This window comes from Oncorhynchus mykiss, chromosome 9 (assembly GCF_057628025.1).
Source record: "Oncorhynchus mykiss isolate SJ-2025 chromosome 9, ASM5762802v1, whole genome shotgun sequence".
In the NCBI taxonomy this organism is placed as follows: domain Eukaryota; kingdom Metazoa; phylum Chordata; class Actinopteri; order Salmoniformes; family Salmonidae; genus Oncorhynchus; species Oncorhynchus mykiss.
The window spans coordinates 83,766,655-83,779,635 of NC_143030.1; the positions used below are offsets into that span (position 1 = coordinate 83,766,655).

The 12,981-nt window shown below is 43.7% G+C and overlaps 1 protein-coding gene across 14 annotated transcripts in view; it reads left to right on the forward strand.

Moving 5' to 3' along the window:
* The first annotated feature begins 4,839 nt into the window (after positions 1-4,839).
* LOC110532862 (inhibitor of nuclear factor kappa B kinase regulatory subunit gamma) overlaps positions 4,840-12,981 on the forward strand; it is a 30,645-nt gene continuing 22,503 nt past the window's right edge. For 5 of the 14 annotated variants that reach the window (XR_016483471.1, XR_016483470.1, XM_090185590.1 and 2 more), the window contains exon 1: positions 4,840-5,209. The gene's annotated coding sequence lies outside the window, so the exon portion shown is untranslated. The remainder of the gene's footprint in view (positions 5,210-12,981) is intronic. The other 9 variants (XM_090185596.1, XM_090185592.1, XM_090185593.1 and 6 more) reach the window with 4 other exon arrangements.

Sequence of the window (12,981 nt, forward strand, 5' to 3'; positions counted from 1 at the left end):
ACTATCGACCTGAGGTCTAGAACAGGTTTCGGAACTCTAGGTCGGACGGTTCTTTAAAAGTTCCAACAAGGTTAACTAATGCAGGCAATGTATGTCTCTACCCACCCCAATGGGTCCCTCCTTCCAAGTTGTGTGTGTGTGATTTAGTTTTTCTTTGAAATTTTATGGGAAAAATGACTGATTTACAGTTCATGGGGGTTGCCTAGTCACACATTTGAAGTTTTGGAAAGATCTGACTTTTTTAACCCTTCGAAACAGCCCCTGAGACACCAATTATGGCACTTCCGGTTGGCACAGGAAGCTATAAGTCAACACACATCCTCATTGGGGTATGCTTTTACATAATCCTGAGTTTTAAGTCTTTACCATAAAAACTGACTGATTTACACAGGGTTGAATGCACTGTCTATCAAACTGCAGGCAGGGTATGGTTATACACTTTTAGGGAGATTTTAACCACTTCCGGTTGGTCCAGGAAGCTTAGAATCAACACAGGTAGACCTCCGAGTGGCTTGATGGACTGTCACCGAAGACAGGTTCATAAGGCATTCATAACCCACATAGGCTTCAGGTTGAATTTAGGGGTGCAGGCAATGTATTCCTATGGGGAGAGAAGTCAATGCAAACTGTTTGATGTAAACACCTTATTTTAACTGTTAAGGGTTAATGCCACACGGTCAAGGTTAGGCTTGCACGGATCGGAAGGACTTCGGGAACGTACCTGAGGTCGAATTGTGCTTCTCACCCTAACGGTTCTCTCACGGTCACCCAAAAGCAAATTACATTTAGGGCCAGGCTTCATTTTGGGCCTTCTTTTTTTCAAGTACGATCAAGCGGGGCGTCTCGTTGAACTCGGCACGGCCTAGAGAATATGGAAATGCCATTGCAGGCTCTGTGTGTCTTTAAGCACCGCACTTTGTCACTCCATCCTTGCTGTGTGTGTCTGTGTGTGTGTGAGAGAGAGCTTTTCTTTGACATCTCTTGGGAGAAATGACTGACTTACAGTTCATGGGGGTTGCCTAATCACACATATGAAGTTTTGAAAAGATCTGACCTTTTTAACCCTTGGAAACAGCCACTATGACACCAGGATAAGGTAGAGGCGGGGAGAGACAGGGAAGACACCTGTATAAAATCCAGGATAAGGTAGAGGCAGGGAGAGACAGGGAAGACACCTGTATAAGATCCAGGATAAGGTAGAGGCAGGGAAGACACCCGTATAAGATCCAGGATAAGGTAGGGAAGACACCTGTATAAGATCCCGGATAAGGTAGGGGTAGGGAGAGACAGGGAAGACACCTGTATAAGATCCAGGAGGGCAGGGAGAGACAGGGAAGACACCTGTATAAGATCCAGGAGGGATGGGAAAGACAGGGAAGACACCTGTATAAGATCCAGGAGGGCAGGGAAAGACAGGGAAGACACCTGTATAAGATCCAGTAGGGGCAGGGAGAGACAGGGAAGACACCTGTATAAGATCCAGGAGGGCAGGGAGAGACAGGGAAGAGACCTGTATAAGATCCAGGAGGGCAGGGAGAGACAGGGAAGACACCTGTATAAGATCCAGGAAAGGGTAGAGGCAGGGAGAGACAGGGAAGACACCTGTATGAGATCCAGGAAAAAGGTAGAGGCAGGGAGAGACAGGGAAGACACCTGTATGAGATCCAGGAAAGGGTAGAGGCAGAGAGAGACAGGGAAGACACCTGTATAAGATCCAGTAGGGGCAGGGAGAGACAGGGAAGACACTTGTATAAGATCCAGGAAAGGGTGGGGGTAGGAAGAGACAGGGAAGACACCTGTATACGATCCAGTAGGGGCAGGGAGAGACAGGGAAGACACTTGTATAAGATCCAGGAAAGGGTGGGGGTAGGAAGAGACAGGGAAGACACCTGTATAAGATCCAGGAAAAGGTGGAGGCAGTGTCACGCCCTGACCATAGAGAGCCATTGTTTCTCTATGGCGTTGTAGGTCAGGGCGTGACTAGGGGGTGATCTAGTATATCTATGTCTATGTTGTATTCTAGTTTATTTTTCTATGTTGGTGTTTTGTATGATTCCCAATTAGTGGCAGCTGGTAATCGTTGTCTCTGATTGGGGATCATATTTAAGTAGTTATTGTTTATGTGTAGTTGCCTGTGAGCACTCCATTGTCTTCACGTTTTGTTCATTCTTTATTGTTTTTGTTCAGTTAATAAACACGTGGAAAATATATCACGCTGTTCTTACGACGAACGAGACAGAAGATCCCACCATAACAGGACCAAGCAGCGTGCCCAGGAGGAGAAGGGATCCTGGAATTGGGAGGAGGTCTTGGATGGGAAGGGATCCTGGACTTGGGAGGAAATCATGATAGGATAGGATAGCCTTCGTTTGCGGCAGACGCAAGGAGAAAAGGGAGGACAGCGCCGACGCCGGGATTCACAGCCACAAAGAAAGCCCAAAAATCAGCCCAAAAATATATATATATATATATATATATATATATATATATATATATATATATATATATATATATATATATATATATATATATAGGTGTGTGTATATATATATATATATATTTTTTTTTTTTTTTGGGGGGGGGGGTCACAAGGGGTGGTTGCGGAGCCGTGGAGTGAACCAGAGTCTGGGAGAAGAGAGAGTGAACAGAGAAAGTCAGAGGACGTCAGTGAGTGGATGGAGATATTGGAGGAAAGAGAACGGAGAGAGTTGTTGAGTTGGTGGAAGGTGCCCGACATTTGCCCTAAACCGCTTGTTATCAGTTTAATGCCACCTGAGTCAGCTCTCTGTACTCGTCCTGAGGAGCGTGCTATCAGTCAGGTAAAATCTGTGCTGGTTCACACACCAGGTCTCCAGTACGCCTCCACAGCCCAGTAAGTCCTGTGCCAGCTCTACACACCAGGTCTCCAGTACACCTCCACAGCCCAGTAAGTCCTGTGCCAGCTCCACGCACCAGGTCTCCAGTACGCCTCCACAGCCCAGTAAGTCCTGTGCCAGCTCTACACACCAGGTCTCCAGTACACCTCCACAGCCCAGTAAGTCCTGTGCCAGCTCCACACACCAGGTCTCCAGTACACCTTCCCAGCCCAGTAAGTCCTGTGCCAGCTCCACACACCAGATCTACAGTACGCCTTCCCAGCCCAGTAAGTCCTGTGCCAGCTCCACGCACCAGGTCTCCAGTACGCCTCCACAGCCCAGTAAGTCCTGTGCCAGCTCCACGCACCAGGTCTCCAGTACGCCTCCGCAGCCCAGTAAGTCCTGTGCCAGCTCCACGCACCAGGTCCCAAGTACACCTTCCCAGTCCGGTACGTCCAGTGCCTGCTCCCCTAACCACTACTTACCTACCTAACCACTACTTACCTACCTAACCACTACTTACCTACCTACCTAATATGTTAGGTCACCAACAACTCACTAAAATACACAGCCAATTTTACCAGCCAAAGAGAGAGAGAGAGAGAGAGAGAGAGAAAGCACATAGAGATAAAATGAATCAATAAACGTTGATAATCTTCATCAGATGACACTCATAGGACTTCATGTTGCACAATACATGCATGTTTTGTTTGATAAAGTTCATATTTATATAAAGAAATCTGATTTTACATTGGCGCGTTACGTTCACTAGTTCCAAAAACATCCAGTGATTTTTGCATAGCCACATCATTCAACAGAAATACTCATCATAAATGTAGATGATAATACCAGTTATACACATGGAATTATAGATATACCTCTCCTTAATGCAACCGCTGTGTCAGATTTCAAAAAAACTTTACGGAAAAAGTAATGCATGCAATCTGAGACGGCGCTCAAAAGTAAAAACACCACAGCCACAAAGATGGCGTCAACATAAACAAGAAATTACATGATAAATATTATCTTACCTTTGATCTACATCAGAAAGCACTCCAGGAATCCCAGGTCCACAATAAATGTTTGTTTTGTTCGAAAATGTCCGTTATTTATGTCCAAATACCTTCTTTTGTTAGAGCGTTTAGTATACATATCCAAACGCTAATTCTGGTCAGCATTATATCGGACAAAAAGTGATATTACCGGTCGAAGAAACAGTTCAAACTAAGTACAGAATCAATCATTAGCATGTTTTTAACATATAGCTTCAATAAAGTTCCAACCGGAGTATTCCTTCTTGTCTACGTGAGCAATGGAACGCAAGTGACTACCATGAGGAATAAGAGTGATCAGAAAATGGCTGACTGCCAGACACCTGACTGATTCTGCTATCATTCACTCCCACAACATCATAGAAGTCTCATTATAATTTATATTGATGGTTGACATCTAGTGGAACCCCTAGGCAGTGCAACATCATTCATATTCCAAGGGGATTTCATTGGGGACTCTGGTGAATACATACAATGCTCAGATGTCTGACTTCCTGTTTTGATTTCAACTCAGGATTTTGCCTGCTAATATGAGTTATGTTATACTCACAGACGTCATTCAAACAGTTTTAGAAACTTTAGAGTGTTTCTATCCATTACTAATAATAAAATGCATATATTAGAAACTGAGACTGTGGAGCAGGCCGTTTACTTTGGGCAACTTATTCATCCAAGCTACTCAATACTGCCCCCCAGCCATAAAAAGTACAACAATAAAAATGTAAAAAGTTGTGTATTTGGCTAAGGTATATGTAAACAATTATAGCAATGGTTATCAACTGTCCTGCAGGGATGAAATGCAAATTGTAGAATATTGAGGTTTTGGTGGCAGCTGCAGATAACTATTTGTGTGTGCAAGACTTCAGAAAAGTTACGTGTTAAGTGATGTTCCATCCTTTCAGGTTGTTGGCCATGAGGTAGGACTAGATAGATAAAAATAAAAAAAAATAAAAAAAAGTGGAGTAGGTTAGTGTTAATTTTAAATTTTATAATATTTTAGTAGGTGGCGGTAATGCAACATATTTGGATGCCAACCGCCGTTAAACCACATCGAAGAAGAAATCTCCCCCAATGCGGAAATAGAAAGGGGGATTCCTGGTGCAGGTTAGCTTGGCGTTGTCGCTTTGACAGACAACCACATCAGAAGAATGTCAGAACTACCGATGGGAAATTAATTCATCAGATTTTAATAGAAATACAACCTGGAAGTGGTGTCAGTTGCGGAAAATACGCTTGGTCTGCCACAGTCAACCCAGAGCTAAATTAGCTAACACCAACTAGCTATACGTATACAGATAAAAGGTAAGGTTTCTTCATGTTAGCTAAACAACTAACGTTAGTTACATGTATAATTGAGATAAAGGCATGTCGTTGGCTGTAGTGCTGACTAGTTGACGGGATTGTGATGGCTAGCGTAGCCAGAATTAGCCACATCATGTTTGTCTAGCTAAGCTAACCCAGCTATAGGCTTTATGCCTGGTGAACCAGTACTTGGTCCAAGGGCCTGAGGAGACGATCCTCAGGGTTAAAAAACAACAATACGTTCGGTATTCAACATAAACATGGAGTTTCGCAGAATAACTATAATATTTGTAGACCTTTTGTTATGGAAGGTGCTTAATAACAGCTGGGTGTCAGAGGAGATCTCGTCTCCTCCAACCCAGCTACTGGTTCATATGACCTGCGAGTGAACTAACCGGGTTTCTAATTTCCTAATGTTACTAGCTGTTAACTAGGTAAAACATATAGTAGGTTAGCTAGGTATCAAAACCAACCAGGATGGAGCTAGAAGTGAAAGTAGCCGCGCAGACCGACTGCCTATAGATAAAGCAGGCAGGGCTATGTCCGTTTTGGTCATTTCTGTTGACGTTATATAATCATAATCAATCCACCGCAGCATGGTTTTGGACTCATTCAGCAGTTTTTAACTGATTCAGTACAATAACATTGGAAATGTAATGTTAAAAGTTCAATTTATATTCCTTAAATGTGAGTTAAAAATGATGTTGTCACTGCTTCCTGTTGACAAGACGTTTTGATAAATAGGCCAATGTCAAAACACAGTTTTACGTGTCCAGGTCAGTAACCAATATACAGAAACAGTTTGTGATGTATTGAAAACATAAAATGTACATGTGCAACAATAGTACTCATTTTATTTGTTTATTTTTACGGGCACCTTATAAACTGCACCAGAAACCCTGTTGTGTTGGTATCAAATTGTATTTGTCACATACACATGGTTAGCAGATGTTAATGGTCACATACACATGGTTAGCAGATGTTAATGGTCACATACACATGGTTAGCAGATGTTAATGGGCACATGGTTAGCAGATGTTAATGGGCACATGGTTAGCAGATGTTAATGGTCACATGGTTAGCAGATGTTAATGGTCACATGGTTAGCAGATGTTAATGGTCACATGGTTAGCAGATGTTATTGGTCACATACACATGGTTAGCAGATGTTAATGCAAGTGTAGCGAAATGCTTGTGCTTCTAGTTCTGACAATGCAGTAATAACCAACGAGTAATCTAACCTAACAATTCCAAACTACTACCTTATACACACAAGTGTAAAGGAATGAAAGAATATGTACATAAAGATATAGGAATGAGTGATGGTACAGAACGGCATAGGCAAGATGGAGTAGATGGTATCGAGTACAGTATATACATATGAGATGAGTAATGTAGGGTATGTAAACAAAGTGGCATAGTTTAAAGTGGCTAGTGATACATGTATTACATAAAGATGGCAAGATGCAGTAGGTGTTATAGAGTACAGTATGTACATATACATATGAGATGAGTAATGTAGGGTATTTAAACATTATATTAAGTGGCATTGTTTAAAGTGGCTAGTGATACATTTTTACATGTATGGCAGCAGCCACTCAATGTTAGTGGTGGCTGTTTAACAGTCTGATGGCCTTGAGATAGAAGCTGTTTTTCAGTCTCTCGGTCCCTGCTTTGATGCACCTGTACTGACCTCACCTTCTGGATGATAGCGGGGTGAACAGGCAGTGGATCGGGTAGTTGTTGTCCTTGATGATCTTTGTGGCCTTCCTGTGACATTGGGTGGTGTAGGTGTCCTGGAGGGCAGGTAGTTAGCCCGCGGTGATGTGTTATACAGACCTCACTACCCTCTGGAGAGCCTTACGGTTGTGGGCGTGGCAGTTGCCGTACCAGGCGGTGATACAGCCCGACAGGATGCTCTCGATTGTGCATCTGTAAAAGTTTGTGAGTGCTTTTGGTGACAAGCCAAATTTCTTCAGCCTCCTGAGGTTGAAGAGGCGCTGCTGCGCCTTCTTCACGATGCTGTCTCTGTGGGTGGACCAATTCAGTTTGTCTGTGATGTGTACGCCGAGGAACTTAAAACTTACTACCCTCTCCACTACTGTCCCGTCGATGTGGATAGGGGGGTGCTCCCTCTGCTGTTTCCTGAAGTCCACAATCATCTCTTTTGTTGACATTGAGTGTGAGGTTATTTTCCTGACATCACACTCCGAGGGCCCTCACCTCCTCCCTGTAGGCCGTCTCGTCGTTGTTGGTAATCAGGCCTACCACTGTAGTGTCGTCCGCAAACTTGATGATTTGAGTTGGAGGTGTGCATGGCCACGCAGTCGTGGGTGAACAGGGAGTACAGGAGAGGGCTCAGAACGCACCCTTTTGGGTGTGTGTTGAGGATCAGCGGGGTGGAGATGTTACCTACCCTCACCACCTGGGGGTGGCCCGTCAGGAAGTCCAGTACCCAGTTGCACAGGGCGGGGTCCTGACCCAGGGTCTCAAGCTTGATGACGAGTTTGGCGGGTACTATGGTGTTGAATGCTGAGCTTGTAGTCGATGAACAGCACGTTTAAATGTTTTACTCACATCGGCTGCAGTGAAGGTGAGTCTGCAGGTTTTGGTAGCGGGCCGTGCCAGTGGCGCTGTATTGTCCTCAAAGCGAGCAAAGAAGTTGTTTAGTCTGTCTGGGAGCAAGACATCCTGGTCCGTGACGTGGCTGGTTTTCTTTTTGTAATCCGTGATTGACTGTAGACCCTGCCACATACCTCTTGTGTCTGAGCCGTTGAATTGCGACTCTACTTTGTCTCTATACTGACGCTTAGCTTGTTTGATTGCCTTGCGGAGGGAATAGTTACACTGTTTGTATTCGGTCATGTTTCCGGTCACCTTGCCCTGATTAAAAGCAGTGGTTCGCGCTTTCAGTATCGCGGTTGGGAATGTTTTAATAGTTGCTGTGGGTATGACATCGCCGATGCACTTGCTAATTAACTCGCTCACCGAATCAGCGTATTCGTCAATGTTGTTGTTTGACGCAATGCGGAACATATCCCAGTCCACATGATCGAAGCAGTCTTGAAGCGTGGAATCAGATTGGTTGGACCAGCGTTGAGCAGACCTGAGCGCGGGAGCTTCCTGTTTTAGTTTCTGTCTATAGGCAGGACGCAACAAAATGGAGTCGTGGTCAGCTTTTCCGAAAGGAGGGCGTTATATGCGTCGCGGAAGTTAGAATAACAATGATCCAGGGTTTTACCAGCCCTGGTTGCACAATCAATATGCTGATAGAATTTAGAGAGCCTTGTTTTCAGATTAGCCTTATTAGTTAAAATCCCCAGCTACAATAAATGCAGCCTCAGGATATGTGGTTTCCAGTTTACATAGAGTCATTCACTGATATGGATTAGGGGGAATCAGGTTGTATGTTATAACTACCACAACTAAAAAAAAAACACAAACTGGATATTGTTTTTGTCACTGGTTAGCGGACAACCTGCAGAAGACAGTGGGCTACATTGTATTTGTGTGTTACATTTTAATATGGGGGTCACCAAAAGAGAGGCAAAACTGTTTTGTCAATCACTCATATCAATTATCACGTTGAAGTCAATTGTGCAAGAGGGGGAGATGAGGTTGCATGTCCTGCTAAAACTAACACAGCAAAAACAAAAAAGAAGGCTAGCCTGAAGAAGTTAGGCTAGCCTGAAGAAGTTAGGCTAGCCTGAAGAAGTTAGGCTAACCTGAAGAAGTTAGGCTAGCCTGAAGAAGTTAGGCTAGCCTGAAGAAGTTAGGCTAACCTGGAGAAGTTAGGCTAGCCTGAAGAAGTTAGGCTAGCCTGAAGAAGTTAGGCTAGCCTGAAGAAGTTAGGCTAACCTGAAGAAGTTAGGCTAGCCTGAAGAAGTTAGGCTAACCTGAAGAAGTTAGGCTAGCCTGAAGAAGTTAGGCTAGCCTGAAGAAGTTAGGCTAGCCTGAAGAAGTTAGGCTAGCCTGAAGAAGTTAGGCTAGCCTGAAGAAGTTAGGCTAGCCTGAAGAAGTTAGGCTAGCCTGAAGAAGTTAGGCTAGCCTGAAGAAGTTAGGCTAGCCTGAAGAAGTTAGGCTAGCCTGAAGAAGTTAGGCTAGCCTGAAGAAGTTAGGCTAGCCTGAACAGGCGTCTCTTGAACTTTCCGAGAGTTACTGTTGTAAAAGTGGTTTGGTGTCTAGCTTGAACGGTTCAAGAGTTACTGAATTATTTTATGCTAACTTATAAAGAACAGGGACTGTGGTTGAAAATTAGCCGTCTAGCTAAAACCGGCACTTTTACTGAAACGTTGATTAATGTGCACTGTCCCTGTAAAAATAAATAAACTCAAACCTTCAGAAAGTATTCAGAGCCTTGACATAGTCCACATTGTTTTTAAATTCAGGCTGTAATAAAAACAATTATTAAATAGACACAATACCGCATAATGAAAACATGTTTTTAGAAATGTTTAAGTTTTTTATTGAAAATTAAATATATAAATATTCAATTGTTACAAGAATTAACTTCCTTTATGTTTCATTTAACCAATTCAATTAAACACTCTGTCCACTCCTAAGAATTTGTAAGACCCTTATTTGCATAAAATGGACAGAGACCAGTCTCAAAACCAATCAGTAGCGGTTTATTCTCGAGAGTACTGAACATGATACAATTTACCACAGGTTATAAACTGAAAATTAGTTTCCGAACTGTCCCGTCTCATCACCACTCCGGTACAATGGCAGTATAGTTCTCAAGCCTTCCCACACCAGTTTAGATAATGTATGACCGAGCCAAGGTCTTCCTGTGTAGATAAGCATTCTAGCCAGTCTGACGATAAGTTCATTCATTTCTACCAAGGAACAGACAGTCATTGTTCTAATTCTTGATTATAATTACACACATTATATTCAGTACTAGGATTAAAAGAAAATTCATACATCTATACAGTAACATAATAGTATTCTGATTAGTCAGTCCTGATTGAAATGTATACATAATTAGTCATTATTGATCAAAAATCCCTCAATTTACATCAGTATACACACCCCTGAATCAATACTGTGTAGAAGCACCTTTGGCAACGATTACAGCTGTAAATCTTTATGGGTCTTTGAAGGGCCCTCTACACCTGGATTACAGCTGTAAATCTTTATGGGTCTTTGAAGGGCCCTCTACACCTGGATTACAGCTGTAAATCTTTATGGGTCTTTGAAGGGCCCTCTACACCTGGATTACAGCTGTAAATCTTTCTGGGTCTTTGAAGGGCCCTCTACACCTGGATTACAGCTGTAAATCTTTATGGGTCTTTGAAGGGCCCTCTACACCTGGATTACAGCTGTAAATCTTTCTGGGTCTTTGAAGGGCCCTCTACACCTGGATTACAGCTGTAAGTCTTTCTGGGTCTTTGAAGGGCCCTCTACACCTGGATTACAGCTGTAAATCTTTATGGGTCTTTGAAGGGCCCTCTACACCTGGATTACAGCTGTAAATCTTTATGGGTCTTTGAAGGGCCCTCTACACCTGGATTACAGCTGTAAATCTTTCTGGGTCTTTGAAGGGCCCTCTACACCTGGATTACAGCTGTAAATCTTTATGGGTCTTTGAAGGGCCCTACTCACCTGGATTACAGCTGTAAATCTTTATGGGTCTTTGAAGGGCCCTCTACACCTGGATTACAGCTGTAAATCTTTATGGGTCTTTGAAGGGCCCTCTACACCTGGATTACAGCTGTAAATCTTTATGGGTCTTTGAAGGGCCCTCTACACCTGGATTACAGCTGTAAATCTTTATGGGTCTTTGAAGGGCCCTCTACACCTGGATTACAGCTGTAAATCTTTATGGGTCTTTGAAGGGCCCTCTACACCTGGATTACAGCTGTAAATCTTTATGGGTCTTTGAAGGGCCCTCTACACCTGGATTACAGCTGTAAATCTTTCTGGGTCTTTGAAGGGCCCTACTCACCTGGATTACAGCTGTAAATCTTTCTGGGTCTTTGAAGGGCCCTCTACACCTGGATTACAGCTGTAAATCTTTATGGGTCTTTGAAGGGCCCTCTACACCTGGATTACAGCTGTAAATCTTTATGGGTCTTTGAAGGGCCCTCTACACCTGGATTACAGCTGTAAATCTTTATGGGTCTTTGAAGGGCCCTACTCACCTGGATTACAGCTGTAAATCTTTCTGGGTCTTTGAAGGGCCCTCTACACCTGGATTACAGCTGTAAATCTTTCTGGGTCTTTGAAGGGCCCTCTACACCTGGATTACAGCTGTAAATCTTTCTGGGTCTTTGAAGGGCCCTCTACACCTGGATTACAGCTGTAAATCTTTATGGGTCTTTGAAGGGCCCTCTACACCTGGATTACAGCTGTAAATCTTTCTGGGTCTTTGAAGGGCCCTACTCACCTGGATTACAGCTGTAAATCTTTCTGGGTCTTTGAAGGGCCCTCTACACCTGGATTACAGCTGTAAATCTTTATGGGTCTTTGAAGGGCCCTCTACACCTGGATTACAGCTGTAAATCTTTCTGGGTCTTTGAAGGGCCCTCTACACCTGGATTACAGCTGTAAATCTTTATGGGTCTTTGAAGGGCCCTACTCACCTGGATTACAGCTGTAAATCTTTCTGGGTCTTTGAAGGGCCCTCTACACCTGGATTACAGCTGTAAATCTTTCTGGGTCTTTGAAGGGCCCTCTACACCTGGATTACAGCTGTAAATCTTTCTGGGTCTTTGAAGGGCCCTCTACACCTGGATTACAGCTGTAAATCTTTATGGGTCTTTGAAGGGCCCTCTACACCTGGATTACAGCTGTAAATCTTTCTGGGTCTTTGAAGGGCCCTCTACACCTGGATTACAGCTGTAAATCTTTCTGGGTCTTTGAAGGGCCCTACTCACCTGGATTACAGCTGTAAATCTTTATGGGTCTTTGAAGGGCCCTCTACACCTGGATTACAGCTGTAAATCTTTATGGGTCTTTGAAGGGCCCTCTACACCTGGATTACAGCTGTAAATCTTTATGGGTCTTTGAAGGGCCCTCTACACCTGGATTACAGCTGTAAATCTTTCTGGGTCTTTGAAGGGCCCTACTCACCTGGATTACAGCTGTAAATCTTTCTGGGTCTTTGAAGGGCCCTCTACACCTGGATTACAGCTGTAAATCTTTATGGGTCTTTGAAGGGCCCTCTACACCTGGATTACAGCTGTAAATCTTTATGGGTCTTTGAAGGGCCCTCTACACCTGGATTACAGCTGTAAATCTTTCTGGGTCTTTGAAGGGCCCTACTCACCTGGATTACAGCTGTACATCTTTATGGGTCTTTGAAGGGCCCTCTACACCTGGATTACAGCTGTAAATCTTTATGGGTCTTTGAAGGGCCCTCTACACCTGGATTACAGCTGTAAATCTTTATGGGTCTTTGAAGGGCCCTCTACACCTGGATTACAGCTGTAAATCTTTCTGGGTCTTTGAAGGGCCCTCTACACCTGGATTACAGCTGTAAATCTTTATGGGTCTTTGAAGGGCCCTCTACACCTGGATTACAGCTGTAAATCTTTATGGGTCTTTGAAGGGCCCTACTCACCTGGATTACAGCTGTAAATCTTTCTGGGTCTTTGACGGTTGGATTGGGCCCTACACACCTGGATTACAGCTGCAAGTCTTTCTGGGTCTTTGAAGGGCCCTCTACACCTGGATTACAGCTGTAAATCTTTCTGGGTCTTTGAAGGGCCCTACTCACCTGGATTACAGCTGTAAATCTTTATGGGTCTTTGAAGGGCCCTCTACAC